The 9,097-nt window shown below is 40.7% G+C and overlaps 1 non-coding gene across 1 annotated transcript; it reads right to left on the reverse strand.

Annotated features, from left to right (window-relative positions):
• Nucleotides 1-8,321: 8,321 nt before the first annotated feature.
• Nucleotides 8,322-8,424, reverse strand: LOC117309732 (U6 spliceosomal RNA). Its single transcript, XR_004524046.1, has one exon. It is a non-coding gene; the product is annotated as a U6 spliceosomal RNA (small nuclear RNA).
• Nucleotides 8,425-9,097: the final 673 nt, after the last annotated feature.

The raw sequence follows: 9,097 nt of genomic DNA on the forward strand, positions 1-9,097 counted from the left end.
CTTTTACAATGTACCTGTCCAGTTTTCTCAGCACCACTTATTGAAGAGGTTGTCCTTTCTCCACTGTACATTCCTGCCTCCTTTATCAAAGATAAGGTGACCACAGGTGCGTGGGTTTATCTCTGGGCTTTCTATCCTGTTCCATTGATCTATCTTTCTGTTTTTGTGCCAGTACCATACTGTCTTGATTACTGTAGCTTTGTAGTATAGTCTGAAGTCAGGGAGCCTGATTCCTCCAGTTCTGTTTTTCGTTCTCAAGATTGCTTTGACTATTCGGGGTCTTTTGTGTTTCCATACAAATTGTGAAATTTTTTGCTCTAGTTCTGTGAAAAAAGCCAGTGATAGTTTGATAGGGATTGCATTGAATCTGTAGATTGCTTTGGGTGGTAGAGTCATTTTCACAATGTTGATTCTTCCAATACAAGAACATGGTATATCTCTCCATCTATTTGTATCACCTTTAATTTCTTTCATCAGTGTATTACAGTTTTCTGCATTCAGGTCTTTTGTCTCCTTAGGTAGGTTTATTCCTAGATATTTTATTCTTTTTGTTGCAATGGTAAATGGGAGAGTTTTCTTGATTTCACTTTCAGATTTTTCATCATTAGTGTATAGGAATGCTAGAGATTTCTGTGCATTAATTTTGTATCCTGCTACTTTACCAAATTCATTGATTAGCTCTAGTAGTTCTCTGGTAGCATCTTTAGGACTCTCTATGTATTCTCATGTCATCTGCAAACAGTGACAGCTTTACTTCTTCTTTTCCAATTTGGATTCCTTTTATTTCCTTTTCTTCTCTGATTGCTGTGGCTAAAACTTCCAAAACTATGTTGAATAAGAGTGGTGAGAGTGGGCAACCTTGTCTTGTTCCTGATCTTAGTGGAAATGTTTTCAGTTTTTCACCATTGAGGATGATGTTGGCTGTGGGTTTGTCATATATGGCCTTTATTATGTTGAGGAAAGTTCCCTCTATGCCTACTTTCTGCAGGGTTTTTATCATAAATGGGTGTTGAATTTTGTCGAAAGTTTTCTCTGCATCTATTGAGATGATCATATGGTTTTTCTCCTTCAATTTGTTAATATGGTGTATCGTGTTGATTGATTTGCGTATATTGAAGAATCCTTGAATTCCTGGAATAAACCCTACTTGATCATGGTGTATGATCCGTTAAATGTGCTGTTTGATTCTGTTTGCTAGTATTTTGTTGAGGATTTTTGCATCTATGTTCTTCAGTGATATTGGCCTGTAGTTTTCTTTCTTTGTGACATCCTTGTCTGGTTTTGGTATCAGGGAGATGGTGGCCTTGTAGAATGAGTTTCGGAGTGTTCCTCCCTCTGCTATATTTTGGAAGAGTTTGAGAAGGATAGGTGTTAGCTCTTCTCTAAATGTTTGAGAGAATTCACCTGTGAAGCCATCTGGTCCTGGGCTTTTGTTTATTGGAAGATTTTAAATCACAGTTTCAATTTCAGTGCTTGTGATTGGTCTGTTCATATTTTCTATTTCTTCCTGATTCAGCCTTGGCAGCTTGTGCCTTTCTAAGAATTTGCCCATTTCTTCCAGGTTGTCCAGTTTATTGGCATAGAGTTGCTTGTAGTAATCTCTCATGATCTTTTGTATTTCTGCAGTGTCAGTTGTTACTTCTCCTTTTTCATTTCTAATTCTATTGATCTGAGTCTTCTCCCTTTTTTTCTTGATGAGTGTGGCTAATGGTTTATCAATTTTGTTTATCTTCTCAAAGAACCAGCTTTTAGTTTTATTGATCTTTGCTATTGTTTCCTTCATTTCTTTTTCATTTATTTCTGATCTGATTTTTATGATTTCTTTCCTTCGCTAACTTTGGGGTTTTTTTTGTTCTTCTTTCTCTAATTGCTTTAGGTGCAAGGTTAGGTTGTTTATTCGAGATGTTTCCTGTTTCTTAAGGTAGGATGGTATTGCTATAAACTTCCCTCTTAGAGCTGCTTTTGCTGCATTCCATAGATTTGGGGTCGTCGTGTCTCCATTGTCATTTGTTTCTAGGTATTTTTTTATTTCCTCTTTGATTTCTTCACTGATCACTTCGTTATTAAGTAGTGTATTGTTTAGCCTCCATGTGTTTGTATTTTTAACAGATTTTTTCCTGTAACTGATATCTAGTCTCATAGCATTGTGGTCGGAAAAGACACTTGATACAATTTCAATTTTCTTAAATTTACCAAGGCTTGATTTGTGACCCAAGATATGATCTATCCTGGAGAATGTTCCATGAGCACTAGAGAAAAATGTGTATTCTGTTGTTTTTGGATGGAATGTCCTATAAATATCAATTAAGTCCATCTTCTTTAACGTATCATTTAAAGCTTGTGTTTCCTTATTTATTTTTATTTTGGATGATCTGTCCATTGGTGAAAGTGGGGTGTTAAAGTCCCCTACTATGAATGTGTTACTGTCAATTTCCCCTTTTATGGCTGTTAGTATTTGCCTTATGTATTGAGGTGCTCCTATGTTGGGTGCATAAATATTTACAATTGTTATATCTTCTTGGATTGATCCCTTGATCATTATGTAGTGTCCTTCTTTGTCTCTTCTAATAGTCTTTATTTTAAAGTCTATTTTGTCTGATATGAGAATTGCTACTCCAGCTTTCTTTTGGTTTCCATTTGCATGAAATATCTTTTTCCATCCCCTTACTTTCAGTCTGTATGTGTCTCTAGGTCTGAAGTGGGTCTCTTGTCGACAGCAAATATATGCGTCTTGTTTTTGTATCCATTCAGCCAATCTGTGTCTTTTGGTGGGAGCATTTAGTCCATCTACATTTAAGGTAATTATAGATATATATGTTCCTATTCCCAATTTCTTAATTGTTTTGGGTTCGTTATTGTAGGTCTTTTCCTTCTCTTGTGTTTCTTGCCTTGAGAAGTTCCTTTAGCAGTTGTTTTAGAGCTAGTTTGGTGGTGCTGAAGTCTCTCAGCTTTTGCTTGTCTGTAAAGGTTTTAATTTCTCCATCAAATCTGAATGAGATCCTTGCTGGGTAGAGTAATCTTGGTTGCAGGTTTTTCTCTTTCATCACTTTAGATATGTCCTGCCAGTCCCTTCTGGCTTGCAGAGTTTCTGCTGAAAGATCAGCTGTTAACCTTATGGGGATTCTCTTGTGTGTTATTTGCTGTTTTTCCCTTGCTGCTTTTAATATGTTTTCTTTGTATTTAATTTTTGACAGTTTGATTAATATGTGTCTTGGCGTATTTCTCCTTGGATTTATCCTGTATGGGACTCTCTGTGCTTCCTGGACTTGATTAACGATTTCCTTTCCCATATTAGGGAAGTTTTCAACTATAATCTCTTCAAATATTTTCTCAGTCCCTTTCTTTTTCTCTTCTTCTTCTGGAACCCCTATAATTCGAATGTTGGTGTGTTTAATGTTGCCCCAGAGGTCTCTGAGACTGTCCTCAGTTCTCTTCATTCTTTTTTCTTTATTCTGCTCTGCAGTAGTTATTTCCACTATTTTATCTTCCAGGTCACTTATCCGTTCTTCTGCCTCAGTTATTCTGCTATTGATCCCATCTAGAGTATTTTTCATTTCATTTATTGTGTTGTTCATCATTGTTTGTTTCATCTTTAGTTCTTCTAGGTCCTTGTTAACTGATTCTTGCATTTTGTCTATTCTATTTCCAAGATTTTGGATCATCTTTACTATCATTATTCTGAGTTCTTTTTCAGGTAGACTGCTTATTTCCTCTTCATTTGTTAGGTCTGGTGGGTTTTGATCTTGCTCCTTCATCTGCTGTGTGTTTTTCTGTCTTCTCATTTTGCTTATCTTACTGTGTTTGAGGTCTCCTTTTTGCAGGCTGAAGGTTCATAGTTCCTGTTGTTTTTGGTGTCTGTCCCCAGTGGCTAAGGTTGGTTCAATGGGTTGTGTAGGCTTCCTGGTGGAGGGGACTAGTGCCTGTGTTCTGGTGGATGAAGCTGGATCTTGTCTTTCTGGTGGGCAGGTCCACGTCTGGTGGTGTGTTTTGGGGTGTCTGTGGCCTTATTATGGTTTTAGGCAACTTCTCTGCTAATTGGGTGGGGTTGTGTTCCTGTCTTGCTAGTTGTTTGGCATAGGATGTCCAGCACTGTAGTTTGCTGGTCGTTGAGTGAAGCTGGGTGCTGGTGTTGAGATGGAGATCTCTGGGAGATTTTCGCCATTTGATATTATGTGGAGCTGGGAGGTCTCTTGTGGACCAGTGTCCTGAAGTTGGCTCTCCCACCTCAGAGGCACAGCACTAACTCCTGGCTGCAGCACCAAGAGCCTTTCATCCACACGGTTCAGAAGAAAAGGGAGAAAAAGTAGAAAGAAAGAATTAGTAGAAGTAGAAAGAAAGAAAGGAGGGAGGGAGGAAGGAAGGAAGGAAGGAGGGAAGGAGGAAAAAAGAAAGAAAGAAGATAAAGTAAAATAAAATAAGATAAAATATAATAAAGTTATTAAAATAAAAAATAATTATTACGAGAAAAAGAAAACGGACGGATAGAACCCTGGGACAAATGGTGGAAGCAAAGCTATACAGACAAAATCTCACACAGACGCATACACATACACACTCACAAAAAGAGGAAAGGGGGAAAAAATCATAAATCTTGCTCTCAAAGTCCACCTCCTCAAAATGGGATGATTCGTTGTCTATTCATGTATTCCACAGATGCAGGGTACATCAAGTTGATTGTGGAGCTTTAATCCGCTGCTTCTGAGGCTGCTGGGAGAGATTTCCCTTTCTCTTCTTTGTTCTCACTGCTCCCAGGAGCTCAGCTTCGGATTTGGCCCTGCCTGTGCGTGTAGGTCTTTGGAGGGCGTCTGTTCTTCGCTCAGACAGGACGGGGTTAAAGGAGCCACTGATTCGGGGGCTCTGGCTCACTCGGGCCGGGGGTAGGGAGGGGCACAGAGTGTAGGGCGAGCCTGCGGCGGCAGAGGCCAGTGTGACGTTGCACCAGCCTGAGGCGCGCCGTGCGTTCTCCCGGGGAAGTTGTCCCTGGATCACGGGACCCTGGCAGTGGCTGGCTGCACAGGCTCCCCGGAAGGGAGGTGTGGAGAGTGACCTGTGCTCGCACAGAGGCTTCTTGGTGGCGGCAGCAGCAGCCTTAGCGTCTCATGCCAGTCTCTGGGGTCTGCGCTGTCAGCCGTGGCTGGCGCCCGTCTCTGGAGCTCCTTTAAGCAGCGTTCTTAATCCCCTCTCCTCGCGCACCAGGAAACAAAGAGGGAAGAAAAAGTCTCTTGCCTCTTCAGCAGGTCCAGACTTTTCCCTGGACTCCCTCCCGGCCAGCCGTGGCGCACTAACCCCCTGCAGGCTGTGTTCACGCCGCCAACCCCAGTCCTCTCCCTGCGCTCCGACCGAAGCCCGAGCCTCAACTCCCAGCCCCGCCCGCCCCGGCGGGTGAGCAGACAAGCCTCTCGGGCTGGTGAGTGCCGGTCGGCCCTGATCCTCTGTGCGGGAATTTCTCCGCTTTGCCCCCCCGCACCCCTGTTGCTGTGCTCTCCTCCGCGGCCCCGAAGCTTTCCCTCTCTGCCACCTGCAGTCTCTGCCCGCGAAGGGGCTTCTAGTGTATGGAAACCTTTCCTCCTTCACAGCTCCCTCCCACTGGTGCAGGTCTCGTCCCTATCCTTTTGTCTGTGTTTTTTCTTTTTCCCTACCCAGGTATGTGGGGATTTTTTTTTGCCTTTTGGGAGGTCTGAGGTCTTCTGCCAGCGTTCAGTAGGTGTTCTGTAGGAGTTGTTCCACGTGTAGATGTATTTCTGGTGTATCTGTGGGGAGGAACGTGATCTCCACGTCTTACTCTTCCGCCATCTTCCCGGAAGTCGGGTTGTGAATATTAAAAATACAGTTCGTGTGAAGTGCCTAGCATTATATTTGGTGCATAGTAAATGCCCAAAAAAGTATAGGATTTTTGTAATCACTTTTATATGGAGGTATGATGGTTTGTCTTACTTGGCTAGGCTATGCTATTTATTCAGTCAAACATTAATGTAAGTATTGCTGCAGTGGTATTTTATAGATGTGGTTAACATCTACAATCAGTTGGCTTTAAGTAAAGGAGATGATCTTGATAATGTGAATAGCCCTCATCTAATAAGTTGAAGAACTTAATAGCAAAAACTGAGATTTCTTGGAGAAGAAATTCTGTCTCAAGTATGTAGCATAAAATCATGCTTGGGTTTTTAGTCTTCCAGTCTGCCCTGCCAGATTTCACATTAGCCAATCCCCACAATCGCATGAGCCAATTCCTTAAAATAAAGGAATTGTGTGTGTGTGTGTGTGTGTATTCTATTGGTTCTGTTTCTCTGGAGGACACTGACTGATACATGGGTTATACTATGGGCACAGATCAACGCAAGAGGCTTAGAAAATCCAGTTAAGAGAGTGGAAAGAAGGAGAGAGGGCAAGAGAGGTTATAAGAAAAATAGGATCCTCTAAACAGCTCCATAAACCCAAGTAGAATTTCCACAGGAAGTGGGAGTCCCTCAACTAGTGTGCAACCCAAAGTGGCTGCACAAAGCTGGGCCTGGTCCCCCCAGAGGAACTTCCACTCGCTCTTACTGAGGATCTTCTTCCACTCTGAGTTGCTTGCTCAACCACACCCCTTCCTCTGTGGTCCTATGGGATTCACTGGGAGGAGCGGTCAGAGGTGCTTCTTTCCTCCTGGCTCAGGGACTGAGGACTGAAAGATGCTGTACCACAGTCATTGCAGGAACACTGGCCCTCTCAGCCTCCTATTCCTTAGTGGCTCTGGAGAAAGTCAGATGGGAACAAAAATCTCCTCCAACCCCTAAGGATTCCAAGGATGGACTCTCTCCTGCTGTGTGTCACTTACTGTTACATGTTTCCAAAAATACTACAGATATAACATAGTGATTGGAATCAGAGTTGGAAATTCCTCTCTTAGAGCCCCAAAGGGCACCCAGCTATTAATTAGAACTCAGATAAAATAACTGCTGCTTCTGGGCAATGAAGCAGTTAATTAAGCAGAATTTGTTTAGATAATACTCATATTAAAGATTCAGATTTTTAAAATTCAACTTGTCAAATGACTCAAGAACCACTCATTTCATACTCTGCTTAAAATTACTTAAAAATCAAGGCATTACTATGCTTTGAAGAACATCTGAATGAAGGGAAACCTAAGAGGCACAGTACCAGTGTGGACTGTCTCAGTGAGAAGCTTTTCTCTGTATTACAAACATCAAATGCTTAGCTGATCAAACATGGCCAATTATACACACTCTTTTGTCTCGCTTAAGTTTCTTGCACCATGGGTAACTTTCTAACCTATCATTAGCATCTTCTACCTCCATCTATTCTCCCTACTTCCATTGTTTCACCTTTCTGAAATTCCAGCTTTATCAGATCATGATTAATAATGAGCTTCCTCTGATTTAAACCTGGGTACATAAAACAGTAATATCTATATTTTCTAATTAAAATTCTATAAAACTTTCTTCCCTTGTAAAAAGTGTTTCCAAAGATAGATCAAGATCATTACAATATCAGTGGATATTTATTGGAAATTATGTCATTGTTTGGACAAACTAATTTTGAAAAAGTTTGAGCTGAGTTAGGAACTAATTACGTCCCATCAGGTGTTCATATGTTTCCCAGGTCCTAATAAAGGGTAGGAAAAAAGGGTCTGTGGACAAGATTAAGCATGGAAAGATGTGATCCTTAGGATACTCAAGAATTTACTAAGCCAAAAAGCACAAGAGAAAGTAATAAGGAAGGAGAAATTAATCAATGTGTGAAAACTGTTGATAAAATCTTGGATGACTAACCTGAAGAATCAAATTGAAGGGTCAGAATGGGTAGACAGTGAAACTGATGTCCATGAAACTGAAAGACCAGAATGAAGAGGCAAGTATTGAGTAGATATTAATAAAATTTTGTATTGGTAGAAATATGTTTCATCCTATTTTCCATGAAAGAAATAATTTGAGGAAGAATGAAGCTGTAAAATCATAGAGAAAATGCTGTTCATTTGACCAAAATCTGAGTTTTGATTTCATTTGTATCTCTGTCTACTCTGTGTCTACATCCAGGTGGCTCAGTGTGTTTGAGGTAAAAGCACAACCATACTGACTGCTCTCATTTTAAATTTGTGACTATGCACATCAAGTGGGCCATTGATGCCTGGCAATCATATTATATTTCTCTAGTGAATTTATTTTTTCACTCTCCTAGACAACTATTTCATACTTTCCTATTAGCTACATCTTCCACTTCTTCTTCTCCTTCTTCTTCCCCTTCTTCTTCTTCTTCTCCTCCTCCTCTTTCTTCTTCTTCTCCTTCCCCTTCCCCTTCTTCTTCTTCTTCTTCTCCTTCCCCTTTTTAATGGATGCTTCACAAATTTGCATATAATCCTTGCACAGGGGCTATGCTAATCCTCTCTGTATTGTTCCAATTTTAGTATATGTGCTGCCAAAGCAAGCATTCTCTTGGCTTAGAGAAGATGACTTCTCCTCTTGTTTCACTGAGAAATAAGCACAATCAGAAAAGAATGTCCACAAATTCCCAGCATCTCTACCCAACTAAACACTTTTGTGTACAGATACCCTGCCTTTTCTCTTGTAACAATGGATGAATTGCCCATGATTCCATCTGAGGCTAACTCTTCCACGCCAGCACCTTACTCTGTGTTATTGTTTCAGTAATTCTCTCCCTTCTCTCCTGCACCCTCAATTTCCCCTTTCTGATAGATCTTTCCCATTAGCATCCAAACAAGATGTTATTTATCTCACTTTAAAAACAAACAAAAAACACTTTCTTACAACTACTCCTCCATTCTTCACCTTTCCTTTACAGCAAAGCTCTTTCAAAGGTTTGTCTGTTTCTCTGATTCCATTTTCTTTCCTTTTATTTTTTTCTTGGTCCCACTCCAGTCAGGCTTTTTCCTACACTGTTCCATGGAAACATCTCATGGTCAGCAATCATTTCCATTTTGCTAAATCAAATGGTCATTTCTCTTTACCCATCAATAGCAATTGACTAAGTATTCTTTAAATACTTTTTTCTCTTGGCTTCCCAGAGACTATACACTCTCCTGGTTTCCCTTCCACTTCACTGGCTGCTATTTCCCAGTCTCTTTGGTTAGTTCCTCTTC

The sequence above is a fragment of the Tursiops truncatus genome, chromosome 1, assembly GCF_011762595.2.
Source record: "Tursiops truncatus isolate mTurTru1 chromosome 1, mTurTru1.mat.Y, whole genome shotgun sequence".
Taxonomy (NCBI): Eukaryota; Metazoa; Chordata; class Mammalia; order Artiodactyla; family Delphinidae; genus Tursiops; species Tursiops truncatus.